The sequence below is a fragment of the Callorhinus ursinus genome, unplaced genomic scaffold (genome assembly GCF_003265705.2).
Source record: "Callorhinus ursinus isolate GAN/ISIS: 27379988/994484 unplaced genomic scaffold, GSC_fseal_2.0 scaffold68, whole genome shotgun sequence".
NCBI lineage: Eukaryota > Metazoa > Chordata > Mammalia > Carnivora > Otariidae > Callorhinus > Callorhinus ursinus.
The window spans coordinates 94,853-118,487 of NW_027397130.1; the positions used below are offsets into that span (position 1 = coordinate 94,853).

The 23,635-nt window shown below is 54.1% G+C and overlaps 1 long non-coding RNA gene across 12 annotated transcripts in view; it reads right to left on the minus strand.

Annotated features, from left to right (window-relative positions):
* Positions 1-23,635, minus strand: part of LOC112814303 (uncharacterized) — a 66,651-nt gene that overhangs the window by 33,746 nt on the left and 9,270 nt on the right. For 7 of the 12 annotated variants that reach the window (XR_012376167.1, XR_012376170.1, XR_012376164.1 and 4 more), the window contains 4 exons: positions 22,607-23,059; positions 20,986-21,039; positions 20,124-20,386; positions 10,769-10,853 (listed from right to left, as the gene is read on the minus strand). This is a non-coding gene — a long non-coding RNA (uncharacterized lncRNA). Of the gene's footprint in view, positions 1-5,565; positions 10,854-20,123; positions 20,387-20,985; positions 21,040-22,606; positions 23,060-23,635 lie in introns of those variants that run through there. The other 5 variants (XR_012376174.1, XR_012376171.1, XR_012376173.1 and 2 more) reach the window with 5 other exon arrangements.

Consider the following 23,635-nt stretch of genomic DNA (forward strand, 5'->3'; position numbering starts at 1 on the left):
CTTCGCACATCCTAAGTCCTGGGACTCCCAGCGACATAGGGGCACAGGGGATCCCACTCTTGCCCTAGGGTAGAGACTCCTCCGGACCCTTTGGGGAGCAGAGTGGATACAAGCCAGTAAAGGGTGAGGCCCATGGCTGACTTGCTGCAGGTACAGGAGTAGGGAGCCCGTAGAGGGGGTATGGGGGAGTTGACAGAGACAGGGTCTCTGCCAGAGATCGGGTCCTGCCAGGCCCACTGATGTCCCCACTCCCCACTGGAGGACCATGGACACACACAGGCAGGGACCTGACAGGCACTGGGCTGCATCCAGCCTTGCCTCTCGTGGGCCTCTCCTTGACCCAGGCCTCAGTGGACAGTGGCCCCACAGCCACAAAGCCACCCAGGTCAACGTCCAGGGAAGAAAGCAGGACAAGCAGGAGAGTCACGGGGTGTGGTGTGGAGGATGGGGAGTAAGGGAGAAGCAGCAGGGCAGCGTGTCCCCTCCATGCCCACGGGTCACCCAGGGCAGGGCCGCAGGCAGGTATGGGGCCCCCACACCCTCCAGCCCCCAAGACTGAGGACAGGAGTGCAGGTTGCTGATGTAGCCTGACAACAGGGCCAGCTGCTCTCACGAATACTTGTGAAATGAGGTATTTAATAATTAAAGCAGGCACAGCCAGAATCAAGGGCATGAGAAGGGCTAAGAGGAAGAAGTAAACCCAAAGTTAACAAGAAGTGGTGAGAAAAGAGGGAACAGAGAAGGTGGGGGTGGGGCTGAACATCTGAGTTTCCAATTAGCCTTTGGTGGCAACACTTTGGGGAACGTGACAGTGACAATGAGCGTGCCGCGGCTAGAAAAGGAGCCAATGGGATAATAAGCAAAATGTGTCTTGTAAACATAAGGATTCGTCTTTAACATTTTAAAAGATCTCTTATTTTAGGTCCAACGGAGAAAAGCCTTTTTGATAGTACCTTCCACATGAAGGCATCAGGGGCATGAGGACAGAGTGCAGAAAATCCACAGGATTAACTCAGCCAGCACCTGAATCTGGGGCATCTGCCTCCTTCTCCCCACAAGGACCTCAGTTTAACTCAGAGCGGCCAGGCCTCCTCTGTGGGGCACAGTCCCAACTGGGCCTCGGTCCCACCCTGAGACCAAGCCTGCTTTCCCACGTCCTATGGCCTTTGGGTGTCGGGGGTCCCCGGGGGGCAGCCCCTAGCAGTCCCTTGCTCTGGACCGGCCCCCTGAAAACACCTGTGCACTAGCCTCCTGGTCCCTGCCCCTCAGCACACAGCTATCCAGCTGGATCTTTCCTCTTCCAGACGCTGGTGTCTCCTCATGTGGCCATCGGCTTCCGCCCGTATTGCCAGTCCATGGGTACCTCCCTCACCCTCACCTGATCCCCCTGCTGGGCGCAAGGGCACCCTCCCCAGTCACAGCCCCCAAAATATGTGCCTATTTCCTGATCCAAAGCCAATTGCTCTGACCATCCCCATCTGGGCCCCAAGTCACACTAACTTCAAGGTCAACCCTGCTGGTCTTGCTCTGATTTCCATGCCCCAAAGTGCATCCTGATACACCAGGGAGCTCCTTCTAGAACCTGGTGTCCCACCTGCCTGCCCTTCCCCACTGTGTACCCTCTCCAGGGACCTGCTTGGAGCCTCACCACCCAATAAAAATTCACGCACACAAATTAGGTCAGACTCGCCTGGGTATAAGGAAAACCCAGCACCCGGGCTTCACCCGTTCTGCCATGTGTAAAGGCCTGGGGAGCCTGGCCCACCTTCTCCTTAACCCTCGCCGGCTCACCCTCCGGACAGCATCCACAGTCCCCTCCTGTATTTGCAGCGCCCCGATCCTCATCTGCTGGCTGCTCTCTCCCCTTTCCCATCTGACTGCTTCCCCCTTTCCCTTTCTCAGCTGGAAGTTTCCTGACCTTGCTGAATAGCCAAACACCCTCTCAGGGGCTTTCCTGGCAGAGCCTCCTGAGCCACTCCTCCTGAGGTCCCTTAACCCAGAGTGGGCAATGGGGAGACATCCAGAACCAGGACAGAGAGTGTCCCCAGTCCCGTGCCCAGAGGGACCAGGCACATGGGACCAGCGGACCGCACCAGGCCCCAAGCCTCCCGCAACCTGCTCCTCACCCGTGAGTCCAGGGAGACCGTGCTGACCGTCTGGGTGTCCCAGGCCTGTCAGCCTTGCAGGTCAGCCCCGCAGACACCTCCCCTCCACCCTCCAGGACCCAGGTTCCCCGCTGTGCGCGGGAGGGCAGGACGCCCCCATCTCTAAGGTCAGCTGATGGCTGTCCGCCCCCTTTGGTCTGTCCACCCTCCTGCACGAAGCCCCCAGTCAGAGGAGGATGGTGGCCTCATGGACAGTGCAAGGCGGGGGGGATGTTTGAACTTCATGTGGGGCTCTGCTCCCAAGTTTCCAACCATTTAAGGAATGTTGGAGGCCAGGGGTCAGAATGTAAACAAGGCTTCTCACAGAATCAGTAAACTGCAGGGTGTCCCTGATGCCTCAGACGACCGACCACGTGTGTGCCTTTTTGGTCTCAGGAAAACACAACAGCTTGGCTCCTACAAATGTGAAATTTGTGTCTTAAGCCAACAACTTTCAAGTTCCAGAAAAATTGCCTATTCATCATTTTTCTCATTGTGTTTCTCCTCTCCTTATGAGTGTAGCTTGGATGACATGGACCACCTCTGCTTCACAGCCTTGGTTGTCTGAGGGTCAACGACACTGCTGTGACTTGCTTCTCTGCCCCGGACAGAGGGTCAGCAGCTCCAGCCCCAAGGCAGGCAAGACTGGTGTCTGCCTCAGCCCAGAGGCAGAGAGAGAGCCCAGCTCGGGGCTTGAACTCCCCACCCTGAGACAGAGACCTGAGCTGAGATCAAGAGTCAGATGCCTAACCAACTGAGCCACCCAGGCGCCCCCGGACTGCTTCCACTTTTTTTTTTTTTTTTAGCATACTTACCTATTCTTCATAGAAAAGCCTGACACCGGAAAGGAGCAATGCCAAGCCTGAGGGCTGATCGTGAAAGCTGAGTGCACGTGGGGCAGCTTGTCAAGGCTGCAGGTCCCAACGCTGCCCAGAACGTCATTGCCCAGGCCATGGGCAGAGACCACGGTGACCATCTTGTGTCACCTCCTGGCTGCAGCTGTCCCCACCTGCCCCTCTCAAGGAAACCCTCCCTAGGTGGAGGGGCGTGGGGTTGGGGCTTCAGAGCCTGTATCAGCCCATCTGGGGTGGAGCCACCTGCACCTTTACTGGAGAAACTGCCCCGAATCACAGAGCTGGGTTTGATGACAGAGAAGAAAGGGATTAGAGTGGATTCTAGGACAAGGGTAATGGCTCCAGGGGAGATGAGCACTTAGGGTAGAGGTCTGCTGAGGAGGACTCCATCGCTGTCCTTCAGGGAGGGTGTTCCGGTGTGTCTGACCGCTCATGCCTGCACTTTTGGGCAGCGCTCTGTGCAGGGGCCCATGTCAGAGTGGAGGCCTGACTTCCTGTGCAAGCCCCCGGGGTGGGGCCACAGCGTCTCGGTGCGAAAGGCACCCTCCCAGGGAGGAAGGACTGAGCCGGCACCCTGTTGAGGGTGGCTGGACAGCCAACAGGCCACATCTGTCCTTGTGTGAGGGACACAGGGGAAGCTTGGCCTTGTCCCCCTGGGAGGAGAGCAGCCACATGAGCTGAGAAGGGAATGAGGTGCTACCTGCTCTGCTGGGGTCCTGGAGCCCCGAGCAGGTGGGACCCAGGGAAGGTAAAGGAACCAGACTGGCCCCCACGCGCGGCTGACCCACCTGGGCCCACCCAGAAGGCGCCCCTGGGCTGCAGTAGGGCGCTCCAGGAGGGCAGGACCTGGACGGCTGGGATCAGTAGCCCCTCTGGGAGCATCACTTCAGCTTTGCGGGGCTCTGAGCGAGACTCTGGATGGAATGTAACAGCAGGTAAGAGCCCCAGATACTCCCAAAGCGGCTCTCCAAAGTCAGGGTGCCTAGGAGCTCTGCTCCTGCCTCTTCCTGTCTCAGTCCTGCTCTAGATGTCAGGTGAGCCTGATTCTTATCTGTGAGGCTTTGTCTGGGGCCGCGACGTAATCCGTGCACAGCAACAGCGCCAACCCCGGTGGTCAAGAGGCTTCAGCCTGCAGACTACAGCTTTTACTTTTTCATAGTTTATTATAATTAATTTACGAAGTTAATAGAAAACACTATATGAGGGGCGCCTGGGTGGCTCAGTCATTGGGCGTCTGCCTTCGGCTCAGGTCATGATCTCGGGGTCCTGGGATCGAGCCCCGCATCGGGCTCCCTGCTCCGCGGGAAGCCTGCTTCTCCCTCTCCCACTCCCCCTGCTTGTGTGCCCTCTCTCACTATCTCTATCAAATAAATAAAATCTTTAAAAAAAAAAACCCACTATATGAGACATTGAGTAGGTGGTGTGGAAACCAGGGATCTGGTTGGGGTTGAGGGATGGACACAAGACCAGTCTCCAGTCTCTGAGTCTGGGATGCCCACCCGAGGAGCCAGCAGGCCTGCAGGGATATGACGCCCTGGCTGTGCTCGGACAGCAGCTGGCATGCAAGCCGGAACCTGTGCGTAGCCAGCCTCCTCCCCTGTTCATACCTTCTCCTCCAGCCTCCGGAAGAGCCCCTGACCACCACTGCTCCAGGCTCACTTCCCCGTCTAGCCGGCTGGTCCCAAGCCCAGCACTGCCCAGATCACCCATCTCTCCCAGAGCCCCACCCCTGCCTGGGACCCTCCCCTCTACCCCAGGGCCCCACCCCTACCTGGGACCCTCCCCTCTACCACACAACTTCCTGGGGTCTGAGTGGGGTAGAGGTGGGAGCGTATTTTGAACCCAGGCTTTGGGTAATAGTGTTTGTTGACTGAGTGGACAAGACCACCACAGGCAGCCCAGTTCCTTGGGACCCTCAGGAGGAGCAGTGAGGTCCAGGTAGAGGGGAGTTAAGTTCTCCAGTCACATCAGAGGAGGGAGGAGAGAGTGATTCCAGAATAGCGTCTGTGAGGCATTAGGGCCCTTCAGCATCCCAGACTAATCTCTTGTGTTTGTTGGGCTCTGCCTCGACATTCTTAGGGGGTAAGTCATCCAACAGAACATCAGTCACCAGGAAAAGTGCACCCTTGCTCAGGGTAACTACGACTACCCTCCAATTCCCCCTGTAAGTCCTTGGCTCTTCAACCACACAAGTAACAGAAGGGAAGCGTGAGTGAGGGATGGGCGGGGTGGGCCTTCCTGCCCTGGGCAGACCCTCCCCCTGCCCAGGCAAATCCCCACTCTGTCATCTGGCCAAAACCCCACCACCACAGATGGAAACTTCCAGATCTTAAGCTTGGTGTTTTCCTTATTGTTATCACTCATTGCCATGCACGTGGTATTTTGAGTATGACTGAGTTCTAACTCCCTGATAACATAAAACTGAGACAAGATCAGTTGTTTTATTAAATGAAGCGCTGTAGCCATCCCTCCAACCTGAGTCACTATAGCTTCGTGTTTGACACGGGCTGACACAGCGAAGTTACCACATGCCGGCATCACTGTTCTGACAGAAATCACAGCACATGTAGGGTAGACAGGAGTCTGTGTTTATTAAACTTGTGTTTTCAGGAAGTAACTTATATTGAGTCATATGTTTCTGGAGAGAGCCTCTCCACGCCGCAACACGTGCTTGAATGAATCTCCATCCAAGGCTCTGTGGCCTGCAGGCTTCAGTCTCTGCGTTACCCTAGTGACCCGTGCACGGCAGAGTTTCCCGTGAAGGCTTCCAGGACCAGCTCGATGAGGAGAGCCTCCACTGACATAGGCTTGCTCTCACTGACCCCACATGATCCAGACCCCCAGCCCCCTCAGTGGGCATCCCACAGCCTTGACTGAAGACCACAGGCAAACTTCAGACACCAGGGTGGATGGTTTGCCTGGGTTGCACTGTGAAGAGATGGTGCTTTTGGCCCCCGTGGCACATGTGAGTCCAACAGGGGACATGGGCCTGGACCTGTGCCCGTTCAGGTAGAAGGTGGGGGTGCGGAGAACTGCATGCCCCCCACAGCTGCTGGAGGCCCACATACCTGCTCATCTAACCAATGTCAGAAGCCGGCTGTGGAAACTGGGCAGGGTGGGAGCACTTGTTCACTTTCTAGAGTCCCCTAGCAGAAGACAAACACCCCAAGCAGGAAAAGTGACGAGCCACTAACACATCCAAGGGGTTTGTTGACCATGAGCTGGGGAAAGGGAAGGAGAGAGACCCTGAGAGGCACCAGAAGAAGAGGGACTTTGGAGAGAATGACCAGCCTTGCCTGCTCCACATTTTGCCCAGCATGGGCCCTGGTGAGCAGGGTGTGGGCCATAGAGGGCGTAGGGGGAACGGGGTGAGGACTAGGAGGGCCACACGGACACTCCCCAGTGCCAGGAGACGGCAGGGCTGTCACGTGCACACCTCTGGGACATAGCTACATGCAAGGCAGACTCAGAGAAGCAAAAGCAGGTACTGACAAAACATGATGCCACAAGCCACCTGATCTAGGAATTAAACAAAACTGTGTGCACGCAGCTCGTCTTGAATGAGTATTAGTGATTCATGAACGTTTCTAAAATCCACGATGCCCCTCAACTCACTTGCGGAGCCTGGAGGACCCTGAGAAGAAGGACCAGCTCTGCCTCCGGGTGCTCAGAGCTCACTTGGGCAGATAAGGGCACAAAATGCTCACTGCAGTTCATGACAGATGCTTGAGAAGGCAGAGTGGGCTGCCCAGAGAGTCAGGAAGGTCTCAGGTAGAGTGACACCTGAGCAGGTGATATGTGCTCCCAGGTAAGCAACAGCAGGACATTCCCAGACAGGGAAGAGGCAAGGAGCACCCCATTTCTGCCAAGCATTTGGCACTGGGGACGAGTGGGGAAGGACCAGGAACTTCATCTCAGGTCAAAGACCGACCTAGCAAAACTCTAACCAAAAACTTGTTCCTCGCCAAGATGAGTATCTTGGCCAGTGGTGCCACATGGTGCCCCTGTGAGCCCCAGATAACGTGGTAGCTCTCGAGGTTCGAGCACATAGATAAGTCTTGGACAGCTCGTCCTCTAGACATTCCTGCTCAGCTCGCCCCAGGGAGGAAGAGGGGACACTGACAGGTGGTCCCAGAGGTGGCAATAGTGGGCAGAACCACCTGGCAACAGATCTTGGGGAGATACCAGCTCTCCAGACCTCGAAGCACCAATCTGCAGAGTGGGGCACAAGGGGCCCACATCCCAGCGCATGCCTTGCCAGATGCACGGGACAGATCCCAGTCCAGAACACGCCTACACACACAGGATACTGGGGCACGGGAAAGGTGCCACCCAGAGCATGGTGAAAAACCACACTATAAATAGACAGCATTCAAAAGACCAGGCGACCACCGTAGATTAGGCACATACCTCACCAGACACTAGCATGATCCTAAAAGGGTTGGAAATGTAAATAGTAAGGAGCAAGACCCTAATAGCCCTGGAAGAAAATGCAGGAAAGCCTTTTACAGCCACAAAATCCAGAGACCATAAAAGAAAAGACTAAAGTTTCCCCTTAAAAACTCATGGCCAAACAACTAGCACACAGAGTGAAAAGACTACTCACCCCACAGCTGAAGGGCTGGTCCTTACACATGAGCTCTGGTCCACCAGTGAACAAACAAGCCACCAAAGAAGAAATGCATGTGCCCTTGACCATAGGAAATGCTTAAACTCATTCAGAAAAAGAGAGATGGGGGTGCCTGGGTGGCTCGGTTGTTGGGCGTCTGCCTTCGGCTCAGGTCATGGTCCCGGGGTCCTGGGATCGAGCCCCGCGTTGGGCTCCCTGCTCAGCGGGAAGCCTGCTTCTCCCTTTCCCTCTCCCCCTGCTTGTGTTCCCTCTCTCACTGTGTCTCTCTCTGCCAAATCAATAAAAAAAAAAAAATCTTTAAAAGAGAGAGAGAGAGAGAGAGAGATGAGCACCAAACTTACACCGAGAAACCGTTATTTTTCCTATATCTGATTAGCAAAAGCCAAGAGTTGGGCAATGCTCTGCTGGGCAGGGCCAGGGCACCCGCACTCACAGCTGATGGCCACAGAAAGTGGCATGAACTCTGACCCAGCAATTCCACTTCTAACAATTTGTCAACCAGTGTAAAAACTAATGTTCACAAATGTATGTATGTTCAATTCTATTTATATCCTAAATGCATATCCAGGGGGAAACTGGTCAAAATCCCTTATGCCAGGGACAATCACCACCCTGGTGCAAAAAAGAATCTTAAGCTCTTTTTGCTCCAACACGAACAGATGCCCAGGAAACAATATTAACCTAAAAAGAAACATGCATCCTTTTTATTTTTAAGTTCTTTTTATTTAAACAATCTCTACGCTCAATGTGGGGCTCGATTCACGACCCTGAGAACAAGAGCCACATATTCCACGGACTGAGCCAGCCAGTGCCCCAAGAAACATGCACCCTTAGCAGTGGGCTGTGTATAGTGATTTCCTCCCAAAGGGAACAGGGTGGAAAGGGGAGAAAATGGAACTCCACAGGAGAGACACCTGGCCTCCACTTGCTGGGGGGCCTCAGGGGGCTGGCAGTGACCTGAAGCTCCAGGCACCCTGTGCCATTGCCCACGTTCCTTTCCAATGACCCAGGTCCAAGAACCCAGCATCTGGGGAGTGGGTCAGGAAGCTGAACAAGAGCAGCTGAGCAGAGTGGACAGCAACAGGCCCAACACACAGGCACCAGCATGCACTCTTCATGGGTCCTCTCCTTGCTGGATGCTGGGATCCAGAAAACCACAGCATAGGGTCCTTGGAAAACTCTCACAACTCTTGGTAAATTCTAATGCAACTCTGAGGCTTCGGAGGTGAAGGGACCCTCCCTCGACTCCCCCTCAGGTCTGGGATCTGCTCCTTTGCACTGTGGCACCTCTTCCCTAAAGTGGCCCAAGACACGTCCTGCAAGGTTGTTGGGAAATTGGAGAAAGTCTCAGCTGATGGTGTCAGTCTTACGAGATGAGTAATACCACAGCTGGGGGTTAGTCAACGGTGACACTGAAGCTCATCACTAGGGGTGTCCACTTCCCAGAAACACGTGTTCGGCCAGCACATGGCCAGCTGGTTCTATTAAGAGTGTCTCAGCAGTAACAGTAAGACCTAACAAATATGGGTCAAATGAACAAACGCTTCATACAGTTGTTCTGGAACCCTGGAAGGTGTCCAGGGCCTCGGTGGGCAGGTGTAGGACAACCCTTAGGAGGGTCACCCCCAGACCTCGCCATTTCAGGGCAGCTGGGGTGGATGTGGCAGTATGACTGAGCAGAGACCCCTGCCCCAGACAGCTGCAAGGGACAGTCTCACTGAGAGAAGGCTGGAGGCCAGAGTGACTGCCCCCAGAAGAATCATGGGCTTTTCCACCATGACAGAGGCCCAGCCCCCACCCACCCCAGAGGAAAGTGGGCAGGCCATGACCCACCATGGAACAGCTTTCAGGAGCAGGCCCCTGAGCGAGCAATGAGAGGAGTGACAGGGTCTTGCCCAGGAGAGACCCAGCAACCCTGTCATCGCAGGCAGCTCCCTGAAGGACACAGAGCATTTGCTGAGCGTCCTTCCCTCAGGCCTTTCCTCCCTCTGAGGCCAAAGGATCTGCAAGGAACTTCCAGGCCTCCTGCCTGAACATGCCACAGACAAGCACCCACACTTGGGGGCTGGCCACTGTCCACTGCTGGCCAGGGACACGGGGCAGAGCCACACGTCCCTGCCAGTGAGGACTGGTGGCAGCCTCGGTGGGCAACACCCTTTATTCTGAGATGGCTTCTTCCCTCATTTTGTTCACTTCTCTTAAATGATGATAATGGTAGTGCTTGCCATTGCTTGCTTTGTTTTTTAATTTTTTTGGCAAAATTAAAAGTCAATAAGTTTCAATCAGTCTTCAGGTTGTGGGGAGGACACTTAACTGGTCCATGAAATTCAAAGCCAAAGAGTTGGTTTTCTGGATTTCTGGTTGAAGCTTGTTCCCCTCAGGGACCTAGATCTCATGTGTGTGGCTGTGAAGCAGACCCAATGATAAGCCTAAAGCATAAATGTCTGAAAGCCAGGCTATTTCCACAGGAATCGATGTCCAGGCATCCATCAGAATCAGGGCAGTGCTACTTGGAAGAGAACGGGCCCTAGGAAGCTGGCCACCTTCCACGAGGCTAGAACCCTCCACTTTCTTTTTACAAACCCCTGAAACAGTAAATCTCACTGTTTTGTGTTCCTAGAGATGAACTGGGGCAAGCCACAGACTTCTATGGCTGCAGTCGTTTCTGGTCCTGAACTCTGACCCACATACTCCACCATCTGCTCTGAGTTCCTGGAGGAGACACAAGCTCCCAATGACTGTCCCTGGCAAGGGTTGTGGATAAGGGGACATGCATGCAGTCTGATGGCCATCAGCTTAGCTGTGAGACCTGGGCTCAGTTGAATCGCACAGCCCTGAGTGGCCCCAGCCACATCAGTCACTCCATCATCTTGCCCTCAGGTTCTGATCTGTGAAATGGGGACAGGGGTTGTTTCAAGGAGTAGACCCTCCCTGGCCACACTGCCCAGGTCCGACTGTCCCCTATAGCTATGGGGCCGACATGTTGGCCAGAGCTACCTTAGTTATCCCCAGTGTCCAGCAGAGCATGGGGTGGAAAGTGGGAGCCTAAGGAGTTAATTTTGCATAAACAAATGAATCCATTTGGAAACCTAAGGAAGCCCTTCTCAAACTGCGCAGTTTCTAGAATAAACCTTACTTACCATTCACAGGGTGTGCAACCTTTAACCACAGCCCAAAACTCCTTGAGAGATGGAGCTTCCTGCAGGAGCCTCAGCCCACTTGCCCCTGAGTGAGAAGACAGAGATCAGATCCTGTGTGGCCCACTGGGTAGCCCCTGGCCCTCCCCTCTCAGGTTCCACTGCAGGGGACCCTCCCCAGGTTGGGCTCCATCTGCTGTGGGTGCTGGGGCGAGGGGTGCAGGCGCAGACCTGGCTCTCCTGGCGTGGTCTGTGCTGCCCACCCCACCCAGATGTTTCCTGCTGATGCCTGCACATTTCTGCTTCAATGCAATGCCTTCATGGCACTGAGCACAAGCTGAAAATATGCCGACACAGCCCATGTATCTCACTGTGTTGCAATTTATGCTCTCAGCAAATTTCCAGTTAAGGCCTCCAGAGTCACCGAGACCAAGCTAGATTCAGTTCTCCAAGGTCCTGGGCTGCCCGGAACCCAGGGGTGCGGCAGGAAAAGCGGCTGGGAGTGACGCATTGAGGGCTCAGGGGAGCCGTCTGCTAGCAAGTGGTCTGACCGCAGTCATTCAGATGTGAAATTGCCTTTTCACTGAAATATTCCTGGGCTTGTTCAGGAAGCCAAAGAGCCGCGGCTGGCTCTTCTCTTCTGCAGCCTTGTCCCCGCACAGGTGGGAAGAGCCTGAAGGTCCTGTGTTGCTGGTTTTATTCTGCTCTGGGCATTGCAGGAGGGGAGAGCGTGGGGGCCACAGGCCCAGAAGAGGGCACTGCCACAGTGGGGGAAGCCCGGGGAACCCAGAGAGGCAGGCGGCGGCACTTGGTAGGCTGGTTCCCCTAAGTATGACCCTGATGGTCCCCAGCAGCTTCCGAATGGGGCCCATCTTCCTTGGACTTCCCCAAATTCGCTCCAGACTCACACCTGCCACCATCAGCTCTGCCTGGTTCACTGGCTGAACTCTGGTCAGCTGGTCTTCCTTGACCTTGATCAAAACCCCCAGAGGTGTCACGCCTGCCCGAGCATGCCAGGGACTCCACATCCCACCCACCTGAAGGCTGAGGTCTCTCCAGGAGCAGCACACAACTCCCCTTGGGCTCTGGGCCACTCCAGTCCCAGCCCCGGCCCCTAGAGCCTCAGCTCCTCAGCCCCCACCCCACATGTCTCAGTGAGAATCCCCCTACATACCTCCCTTGTTTTCATCGACTACACAGTTTTCTTGTTTATCTGCCTCACAAACACGCACAGAACACTGGAATGTAAGTTCTATGGGGCACCAATGTTTGAATGTTTTTGTTATGGAAAATTTCCAACAAAGGTTGAGAAAACAGTGTCACGAACCCCACCGTCCCCATTACCCAACTTCAGTAGTTACCAGCTTTCGGCCCGTCTCCTGTCTATGCCCCACTCCCTCCATGTGCTATGAAGCAAATCCCACATATCACATAACTCATTTGTAAATGCTGCTGAACTCAGGACTTGTGAAGACTTTAATCACAATACCATTATCACCTAAAAATTTAACAACCTTAAAGTCAAAGGGTCGATGTCCTGAATTCCCAGGTGTCTCAATGCTCACAAGGGTTATAAGCCGCAGTTTGTTAACACGTCTCAACTACATAAATGACACTCCCCTCCCGCTCTTTTCTTTTTCCTGATGAAGAAGCTGGGCCGCTTGCCCTGCACACCTCCCCATGCCCTGGCTTCTGCCTGAGAGACCCCAGTCGGTTCTGTGTTTCAGCAGAAGCCTGTCCTCAGGGGCTGTGGGCTTCCCGGCCTTGCAGGCCTCTCGCTGTCAGCTCCTGGACCTCCCTCCCTATGGGAAGCATCTTCTCGTCAACTGTGTGGTTACAACTCACCCAGGAAGGGCAGGGTAAATACCTGCTTTTTACTTTATTTGCCCATTTCTAGAAGAATGAGAACAGTGACATCTTCCAGAGGTGACTTGGGAACTTTTCTCCTTTTTGTTTTCTTGGATATTTAAGAACTCACGAAATGTAACTTATTTAACACGTTTCAGCCAGGGGCACCAAGTGACCAGGACCCCGGAGGCAAGTCAGGAAGTTCAGGACTCTCGAGGAAGGCTGTAGGTGTGTCCCACACAGCTGGAACCCCGGGCAACAGAAGGAGCCAACACACAAATCGGAATCCTATTTCTAGACAAGACTGCCTGGCCGCCTCCCAGCTTCTCCCTCTGCCAGTCCTGGGACCGGCCATCAGGGACCCGCAGACCCTCTGATGGTTAGCAATGCACGGGCTACAACCTCAGCACCTCTCCCTCCTTTTCCTGCAGCTGCTGGTGTACAGTCCCGTTTCTCTGGTTGCTACAGGGGTTTCCGCCCCAAGGGTCCACGGCTTCTAACCCTGGATCAAGCAAGCGCTGACACCTTGCCCTCCCACACCAGCCCCAATACACACACTCCACACTCAGTGTCTCCAGGCTCCTGACATTCTTCTAACAATACAACAAACAGTCCCTGGATCAGTGACTCTCCCTTGATGCTGTCACGATGTATCTACTGCCCTGGCATTCACTTCTCCCGCGGGCGCCACGAGTCCACGTTCCTCTGCCCTCTCCTCCTGGATCCTTCTTGATTCCTTCCTGGGCTTGGCCCTCCTGGAACACTGGGGTGTGCTGGGGGCCATGTGGCTGCAGAAAGATCCCTTGCTTCTTTCCTTTCCTGTTCCCGTCGACGCCTATACTGTCCATATTTGAAAGTGCCTTGGCCGCCACCCTCACGTGGTCAGGGACAGACCCAGCCCTCCCCCTTATTCCCATCCCCCTCCCCAAACAAAGCAAAACAGCGTCTTCCCATCACCTGCCGCACCACCTTGGACAGGGAGGCATGCCTCGTCAGAGCCCTTATACCATGTTGCCCGTTTCCTTTGTGGGAAGGCCACACACACTCAGAAGGAGAACTCTCCACCTCCTCTTTTAAGTCCAAAATAGTCTAAGAGCAAGGATATATGGTATAGCTTTCAAGCATCCTCATGATTTTGGTTAAACAACATGCCCCAACACATATGCATGGGAGTGGCTTCCTTATCTGCTGTCTGGTGGAGAGAGCTCCAAACCTGTCCTACACGCAGAAGCAGGCTTCCCCTGCCCCCCAGAGTGAGGCTGCCCAGGCCGCGGCAGCCCACCTGCACCCCCCTCTCTGTGCTATTTGTGTCACACGTTCCTGTTTTCAGTTGCGGTTCTACCTGGACTCTGGTTCTGCAAAAGCTTCTTCTTCCTCTTTTCCTTCCCTTTTGACATCTGCCTCTCTCTTCTCTTTCAAACATTCTCCATTGAGAGAATTCACACACCGTAAGATCCACTCATCTGAGGTGTACAACGCAGTGGTCTCTAGTACGCTCCGAGTGTGCACCCATCCCCGCCATCTAACTTTAGAGCCTTCTCATCCCACCGAAGGGAAACCCTGTACCACCGGCGTTGCTTCCCAGCCCTCCCCCAGCCCTCCGCAACCTCGCATCTACTTTCCATCCCTGTGGATTCACCTGCCCTGGACACGTCACACCAACAGAACCCCACAGTATGTCGTCCTTTGCATCTGGCCTCTCCCACCCAGTACATTTTCAGGGTTCACCCACATAGTCACACCTGACAGCACCTCATTTCTTTGCTGAATAATGTTCCACGGTGTACATGGACCATGTTTTGTCTACGTCACTACAGATGTACATTTGGGTTGCTCCTACTTTTTGGCAATTACGAATAGTGCTATGTACAAGTTTTTGTGTGGACATATGTTTTCATTTCTCTTGGGTTTATGGCCTAGGAGTGAAATGGCTGGGTTGTACATGAGTCTGTGTTTAATATTCTGAGGAACCGCCAGGTTTCCACAGTGGTGCCAGCAGTGATGAGAGCTCTGGTCTCCTTGCTCACTGGCCTTCTTAGTGTCTGTGTTGGGGCCGTCCACATGGTTTACTCTCTGTCTGTGTTACGGCTGTCCACGTGGTTTACTGTCTGTGTTACCGCCATCCACGTGGTTTGGTGTCTGTGTTACAGCGGTCCATGTGGTTTGGTACCTGTCTGCGTTACCCCCGTCCACCTGGTTTACTGTCTGTCTGTGTTACCGCCATCCATGTGGTTTGGTGTCTGTCTGGTTACAGCAGTCCACGTGGTTTGGTGCCTGTCTGTGTTATGGCCATCCACCTGGTTTGGTGCCTGTATTACAGCCGTCCACGTGGTTTAGTGTCTGTCTGTTATGGCGGTCCATGTGGTTTGGTGCCTGTCTGTGTTATAGTCGTCCACGTGGTTTGGTGTCTGTGTTACGGCCGTCCACCTGGTTTACTGTCTGTCTGTGTTACCGCCGTCCACCTGGTTTAGTGCCTGTCTGTGTTATGGCGGTCCACGTGGTTTGGTGCCTGTCTGTGTTATAGTCGTCCACGTGGTTTAGTGTCTGTCTGTGTTATGGCCGTCCACGTGGTTTAGTGTCTGTCTGTGTTACAGCCGTCCACATGGTTTAGTGTCTGTCTGTGTTACCGCCGTCCACCTGGTTTAGTGCCTGTCTGTGTTATGGCGGTCCACATGGTTTGGTGCCTGTCTGTGTTATAGTCGTCCACGTGGTTTAGTGTCTGTCTGTGTTACAGCCGTCCACGTGGTTTAGTGTCTGTCTGTGTTACAGCCGTCCACGTGGTTTAGTGTCTGTCTGTTATGGCCGTCCACGTGGTTTAGTGTCTGTCTGTGTTACGGCGGTCCACATGGTTTGGTGCCTGTCTGTGTTATAGTCATCCACGTGGTTTAGTGTCTGTCTGTGTTATGGCGGTCCACGTGGTTTGGTGCCTGTCTGTGTTATGGCGGTCCATGTGGTTTGGTGCCTGTCTGTGTTATAGTCGTCCACGTGGTTTAGTGTCTGTCTGTGTTATGGCCGTCCACATGGTTTAGTGTCTGTCTGTGTTACAGCCGTCCACGTGGTTTAGTGTCTGTCTGTGTTATGGCCGTCCACCTGGTTTAGTGCCTGTCTGTGTTATGGCGGTCCACATGGTTTGGTGCCTGTCTGTGTTATAGTCCTCCACGTGGTTTAGTGTCTGTCTGTGTTATGGTCGTCCACGTGATTTAGTGTCTGTCTGTGTTACAGTGGTCCACGTGGTTTGGTGCCTGTGTTATAGTCATCCACGTGGTTTAGTGTCTGTCTATGTTATGGCAGTCCACGTGGTTTAGTGTCTGTCTGTGTTATAGTCGTCCACATGGTTTGGTGTCTGTCTGTGTTACAGCTGTCCACATGGTGGGCACCCACTCTCGGGTGTGCTCTGCTCTTCCAGTGCTTTCTCTCCTCACTGATATGTGCTCGGCTCTCCCAGGACCTCCCCTGAGGGGCCTCCCCCTCAGCGGACCTGAGCATCTCTGCTTCTCTGACTTTCTCCCCTTCTTACTCTGGGGCCTAGGGGCACTTTCTGCCAGTTCTAGGGCCTCCACACAACCAGAGACTTTTTCTGATTTTTTTATTAAAATAATTAGGCGTAAATAGTAGGAGCATGCTTTTATATCAAATGCACTGTGATGGGTCACCCACACAAGCACGAATGAAGGTTGTCATCTGTATGGACCAGCACAGGTGGGCGGAGATGTGAGAGGTTTGCAGGAGCACAGCTTACCACCCCCAGCCCTGAACCCACACCTGATGAATGCCATCTTTTAGCACAGCTGGGAAGGCAGACACAGTGAGGAGAAGTCCTGGACATGAACTATTCCAGGCCCACTGCCTTATACGCTACCGCCTCCAGCCCTTACATCCTTGCTGTCATGAGGCTTCTCTGATTCTTCACTGGCTCTTGGTCATCATGCTCATTCCATGCCTGACAACCTCCCACATGCCCCCATTTCCACCAGAACAAAACCCAAACCTCCGTGCCAGGTCTGTCAGTGAGCTGTTACTGCAGAACAAGACAGTGACTTACAACAATAATGAACATTTACTAGCCTCACAGTTTCTATGGGTCAGGAAATTGGGATCTCAAGCCTCTTGTGAGGGTTAGGGTTGTGCTGTCAGTCCAGGCTGTGACTGGGGTGGGGGCTCCCCAGCCTGAAGCTGCTTGTTGGTGGGAGGCCTTGGGCCAACCCAATATGAGCCTCCCACAGCAACTTGAGCCTCCTATGACATGGCAGCTGATCCAAGAGGCAGGCAGAGGCTGCCCTTTCTCTGACCTAGCCCTAGCGGGCACATAGCACCACATTCCACTCACTGGGATCGGACCACTAAGCCTAGCCCATATCCCAGGGATGAGAATTAGGCTCCACTTTTCAGAGGGAGTGGTGTCAATGTGCAAAAATGTTCTAAAACCATCATGCCAGGCCTCACAGCCTGTCCTAGCCCAGCCTCCCCATTGCTTAAAGAGACTAACAAGGAACATTTTCATGTTGAAGTTTCTGACAAGTCCTGCAGGTAAGAAATCCGTTCAGTTTTGTTCAATCCCTATGAGCACATGGAAGACATGGAGCCACACATCAAGGGCCAGGGTTCTGTGGACAGTAGTTGAAGAAGCAGATGGCAAGCACTTCAGGGGCAGAGCTGACACTGTAGGTGCAGAAGCTCCTGATAAATATCTACGGAGTCAACATGGCCTCCACAAGACGTTTCTTTCCCTCTGTGCATTTAAGTCACATTGTAAATGGGGAGTGTCTTGTAGCAGAGACTCCAGGCCTCTCTTACACCAAGTCACATCGCCAGGTTTTCTTAGCCAGCTCTGACCCAGGTGTCACACAGGGCTTCCAAGAGAACACATACCCACCTGCAGGCCCTTCCTGATTCCTCTTCCCTATTGTTTGTGTCCTCTGTGGTCCAGAGTCACGTGGGCAGATACCCACATACAGGGTGAGGCTGTAAGACAACTCACCATTGTAGCTCCTCGACCTTGGGCACTAGGAAAAGAGAGCTATCTTGCTGAACGGCGCCAAGTGTGTTGGCCTTTCTGCTTAGTGAGCTAATTTCCAGGCTGTGAGCCCCAAGTTTCTCTTTGCCGCTCCTTTGGCGTCATCCCATGACTTTCAAGTGCTTTGGTGTCAAATCTTCCAAGTCTAAGCCATCATTCCAGAAGATCCACTGCCCACCAGACTAGGCCTATTCCAGACAGCACCCCCATGTCTGTGCAGGCCTTGACAGTGCTTTTACTGTTGATCTGTGCTGACATTCTCCCAGCCTGTCTTCTCCGGGACAAGCCCTCAGGCCTGCCCAGGGTGACAACCATGACATCTGGAACCCCAGGGTTACCCCCAGGGATGGCTGTGGCCTCCTGGAGAGAGTACCCACTCAGTGATGTCCTCTCTGCAGCATGCAGATTTGGGGTATGAGGCTGGTGGAAGGAAGGCCATTCAGGATTGCTGTAGGGCTGGTGCAGGAACCTTCGGCTTCCACAGGAGACGGTGTCCATCCCAGAGTGTGAGTGGTGCTGTTTCCAGCCAATTTCCCCCAGTCAGCGTGGGAAGCCCCCAGCCAGGGCCCAGTGAGAGCTGGGGTCAGCAGTCCTGCTGTTTGCCCTTTGTAGCCTTTTCTCAGGCTTGCTGCCTTTTTTTTTACATTTGGTCAACAATCCTCTGCCCCATCACAATCTTCTCGGTGTTTGCCCACTGGGGCTGCCTGTCAGCTGTAAGAGGACCAACAAAGCCGCCTGGCCCCGTGAGGCCATGATCGTCCAGGGGTCCCGGCTGGCCCCTGCATCACACACTCATTCTTCACCCGCCTTTAATTTACTTCTGACACCAGGAGTCTGAAGTCTCTGGCCTCAGCCGCCCTGTGGGTCCAACTCCACGGCAACCCCAAACAGGTCCCTCAAACTAATGAGGAGTCTGGAGTGGCATCAGGAGGGGTCGCTGCCGTGGAGACAGCCCACGGTCACCCAGTTACCACAGCACCGCGCAGAGTCCTGGGGTCGGCTGCAGGAGGATTGCATCGTCTGGAAATACCTTGCTTGCTAAACTGTCTGTCTTGTTGGCATAGAAGCTCTGGACTGAGCCCCTTGGCTGGCTCCGCAGCCTCTGTCCAGCCTCACTGGACGTCCCCTGAGCATGACGATCCTACCGTGGAGCTGCTAGCAGAGGGGAAGATCCTGCTATGTCCTCCCTGCCCATAGTGTCCACCCCCAGCCGGCTCCTGAGGATGGCACACCCCCATGCACATTTGTGGCCCTCTCGGCACGCAGCCCCCTACAAAGACACCTTCAAACAAGGAGGGAGAGTGGCATAAAGGAAGGTGCAGGGGCTGCACAGTGAAGGGAGTGATGTGATGAAAGTACTGCATGCCATACTCAGCTCCCTGAGGAAGTGTCTTTATTAGAAGCCCAGAGAGGCCAGGCAACTTGTTTAAAGTCAAACAGCCTGTGAATGGCAGGCCAGAGGTGAGCTAGGGACCAGCCTTTCTAAATTACTGTCCCCATGGAGAGAGTTTCAGGAGGGCAGATGCTCACCTTGAGAACAGAACCTGCCAGGGGTCCTCACCACTTCCACGTGAGGGGTGTCAAGTCTCTGAGACTTGCTGGGACGGATGCCAGCAGCATCAGGCAATGCAACCCCAGCTCCGCTGGGCCTTGGAGCAGGTTGGCGGTACCCTGCCCCACCCGGTCAGGATGCCATTTAGAATCAAAGATGCTGCATCTTAGGGAGCATCCCACTGGAAAAAAGTATTTGGGTGCAAAGGCTTCAGGGACACTTTGTGTCCTGTTGGAGCTGTGTCCAGCCTCTGTCACCACTGGAACCTTGGCAGTTTATCACTGAGAAGGGACAGAGCATGGGAACCATGCCAGGGCCTTTTCACCCTTGAACTTCTAGCCAATTCATAACACAGCTCATGACCCTGAAAGCTGTCCTCACCATTGGGAAGAAGAGAATTTCCAAAGCTGAAAAGATTTTCTTTACCACTCTCATATGTTTTCTGATTTTTAATTTCACTGTACAAAAACTGAATGGGGTCTCAGGTCCAGGATGCCCAGTCCTGAGTGCAGCTTGGACAAACTCACTGAAATGCAGATCCTTGAGTTGGCCTAAGCCTCCAGGCTCCCACAAAAGACACCAGGCTCCTACTGTACTCAAACCTCAGCTGCTCAGATGTTCAAATTGCATCCAACTGGCCCCTAGGGTTCCAGAAAACCAGCATTGAAGGGCTTGGGTGAATGTGAGGAGGCCAAGTCGGACACTGGCCACCATCTCAGTAGGAGGCCGTTTCCAATGAGCACACACCACCTGTCTCAAGCTCCTTAGGGAGGGAAGGGTGGTCTGGAGAAAACTGCTGCAAGGAATTGGGGGAGGCTCTAACTGAGGAGGGGACTCTTCTGTTTTGCTCTTTCTTCCCTCCTCTAGCCCCCTCTGCAAGTCATGACACAAAAGAAATGTGAGTTTTCAGGTCAGAACTCACAAGAGTGAGACGTGTCACCTACAAGGCCATTTTGCAGAGTCCTGCTGAAGCCCGCCAGTGTGCATGTCTCTGGAACAATACAAGGCTGAGTGCACAGCCCTTCAGGACAGAGCCATTGGCTGTTGGTGGCCTTTCACTGCACCTGCTGCTCATGCCTGTCACTTGACACTGCAACATCAGAGTGCCAAGAGTCCCCAGCACTCATCAACTCCTCCTTTCCAAGCTGAAGGGACTCTCCTCCCATGGTAGGGTCACGGAGAGCCCTGGGCTCCTTGTGGACAACATCTGCAGAGAAGGAGGAGAAAAAGTCTCACGTGCTCGCAGAGCGATAGGGTCTTTAGTTCAGGGACTGCATGGAGAGAGGTGCATTCTCTACCAGTACCGTTGGGAGTTTTGTGAGCATCATCTTATAAATAACACAGTTGCTTATAATCGGTTTGTTAAATGTCTGAAACGCAGTCTGCCAGGTGTTGAAATCCAGCTTAGCCTAAAGTGTCTGACCTCCAGCTTAGCCAAGACTTGTGAACTCAACCTGTTCAGGCTCAAACCAGGCTGGGCACAGGGAAAAGCCACAATGGTTTGACAACCGACCAGCTTCCAGTTTGGCTAAGCGTGCACGCTGTTGCCTGTTTCAGAGGTGAAAGCCCATTCACATAAGGCTGTGCAATCCAAAGGAGAAGAGGGAGCTAGAGGGATATTTGACTCTCAAGCTGGATTATTTTTGCTCTGAGGGAAAGGGACTGGGATCCCAGACTCTTCTAGAACTCTACAGAAGGCTCCATACAAACCAGACAGGGATTGAAATATCACCCTATGTTTATCAACAGGGGCTCCAAGTCCTTGTCACATTGCAGCCAATGGCAAGGCCGTGAAATGGTTCTCACCATTTGAATTTGCAAGCTCAGAGCAGAAGTCCTGATTCCTCCTGGGTACCTGGCCTGCAACAGAACAGATGGCCATCAGATGGGTGGGGCTGCAGGGCTTGGCTTTGTGGCTCAAACAGCAAAGACTCCCAAAGTTAGAGGCCATCCCCTAAAAACATAACCCAACCCCCCCACGTGACCTCCTGAAGGAGAGCTTTTGCCTCTGGGATGTGGGGCAATGGGTGCCCCGAGCTCTCCTTAGGCTCTGGAGGTGACTCGGGCCCACCCCCAGCTCTGACTTGTATTAGTCCCTTCCCCTTCCAAGCCCGACTGCATTCCTATCTCTTCCCAAGACCGTGGAGGCAGCCCTAACCCACGTGGCCCTCCCATGACCCCCCACCCCGCTCTTCAGTCTTAATCACGCCCCATCGGGAACCTCTGGACGGTTTCCCTGGGCGGTCACTTGAGTCAGAGCGCTGTTAGTTCTGCCTGTGCCCCCCACAAGTCAGCTCCAGGCGGGAGGGCAGAGCGCCAGACAAGGCACCCGCAAGGGTGGGCCCTCCAACGTGAGTGCAAACGAACGGACATGCCTTTATAACTCAAACAGAGCTGTTTATGAAAACAACATAGCATCGCTTTCAGAAATGCAATAGTCATCTTAAACCTAGGAAACACCACAAGAAGATGCCTAATCATAGCTCCATACTTTTCCCACTGTCTTGGCTCCTCCTCCCTCCTGCTTCCACCTCATCTCATCCTGGCTCCGCCTCCTCCCATCCTGGTTCCGCCTCCTTCCTGACTCCACCCCCTCCTCTCCTGGCTCCGCCTCCTCCCATCGTGGTTCCACCTCCTTCCTGACTCCACCCCCTCCACTCCTGGCTCCGCCTCCTCCCATCCTGGTTCCACCTCCTCCCAGCCTGGCCTTGTCCCCCCTTGTCCTGGCTCTGCCTCCTCCTATCTTGGCTCCACCTCCTCTTGTCTTGGCCCCGCTCACTCCCAGCATGGCCCCACCTCCTTCCTTCCTGGCTCCACCTCTTCCTTATTAGTCCCGCCCCCTCCCATCCTGACTCCACCCCCTCTTGTCCTGGCCCCGCCTCCTCCCTTCCTGCCCCTGTCCCCTCTTGTCCTGGCTCCGCCTCCTCCCATTCTGGCTCCACCTCCTCTTGGCTCCGCTTACTCCCAGCATGGCCCCACCTCTTCCTGTCTCAGTCCCGCCTCCTCCCTTCCTGGCGCCGTCCCCTCTTGCCCTGGCTCCGCCTCCTCCCGTCCTGGCTCCAGTTCTTGGGAGGGTCAGGGCCGGCAGAGAAGGGGCATTTTCCAGTGTCACGACCTAAGCCTGTGGTTCTCTAGTGTCCAGTAAACAAAGGAGAGGTGTGCAGCCCTGGGGGGCTTGGGTGCTGTGGCCTCAGGGAACTCTGCAAACAGCTTTTCTTTTTAATTGAGGTAAAATCCACATATAATATTAACTTTTAACCATTTAAAAGGGTACAATTCACAGTGCTGTGTAACCATCACCCCTTTCTAGTTCCAAAACATTGTCATCACCCAAAAGGAAAGCCTGTACCCATCAGCACTCATGCCCCCCCAGCCCCCACTCGCCAGACCCAGGCAGCCACTGGCCTGCTTCTGTCTCTAGACTTGCCTGCTCATGTGGCCTTTTGTGTCTGGCTTCTTCCACTTAACAGCGTATTCTCAAGGTTCACGGTGCTATGACAGGTGCCAGTGTACCACGCCTCCTTAGGGCCAAGCAGTGCTCCGTCCTATGGAAACCCCATCTTTTGTTTATGGGAGCAGCTGGTTTCACACTGGGACCTGGGACGGGGCCGGGCCGGGCCATGGCCCACCTGTTCGGCTCTGCCTGCGTGTCTGGCCCCACAGGGAGGGAGCAGGGTCTGTGGATGCTGGAGCAGCCAGGGAGGGTCTGACCCTTAGGGTCCGGGCATCAGACTTTCATCATTTTGCTGTGCAGCCACTGGCCACTCTGCTGAGGGATGTGATCCGTCTTGAGAGAGGCGGTGCTCATGACGATGCTATGGAGACCACTAACTCTCAGTCGTGGAATGGACTAGAATCTGTCCTTGGTTGTGTCCTTGGCCTGCAGATGAATAAAGGACAAAAAGATGGACATTTAATTTGTCTGTGTGGGAAAAAAAATCAGAGCAGAATCGTCCTAAAATAAGTGCACAAACACTAACACCTTGAAGAGAAAACAACTTTGGAGGCTCTTCTAGACCCGTGGTTTCCAAGTGTGACTCACATGACACGTGCATGTCTCGGGTACTGCCTCAGCAGCCAGGGAGAAGGCTGGAGAAGGCATTTCCTCCCAGGAGCATAAGCAGACACTGGGGTCACACACCCTCTGGCCGCCCGTCCAAGAACCTTGTGCAGGGACCACGTGCCTCAGGCTCTGGAGACTTCACCTCCTCCCCGAAAACCCTGCCACGCTCCTAGGTCTTAGATGGACATTGGCTTGGACCAGCCCCCTCTCAAGAAACAGGCAGCCCCTTCTCAAGGAGAATGAACCTCTGTTTCACCCCTAACTAGCTTCTCCCTCTGTAAGAACCTCAGACACCCTGCAGACAGCCTTCGTGGCGGTCATGCTGCCCAAGGGTGGGGGAGTTGCATTTGATGTCACCCTGAGCTGCATGAATAGCTTTTTATGGTCCCCCCA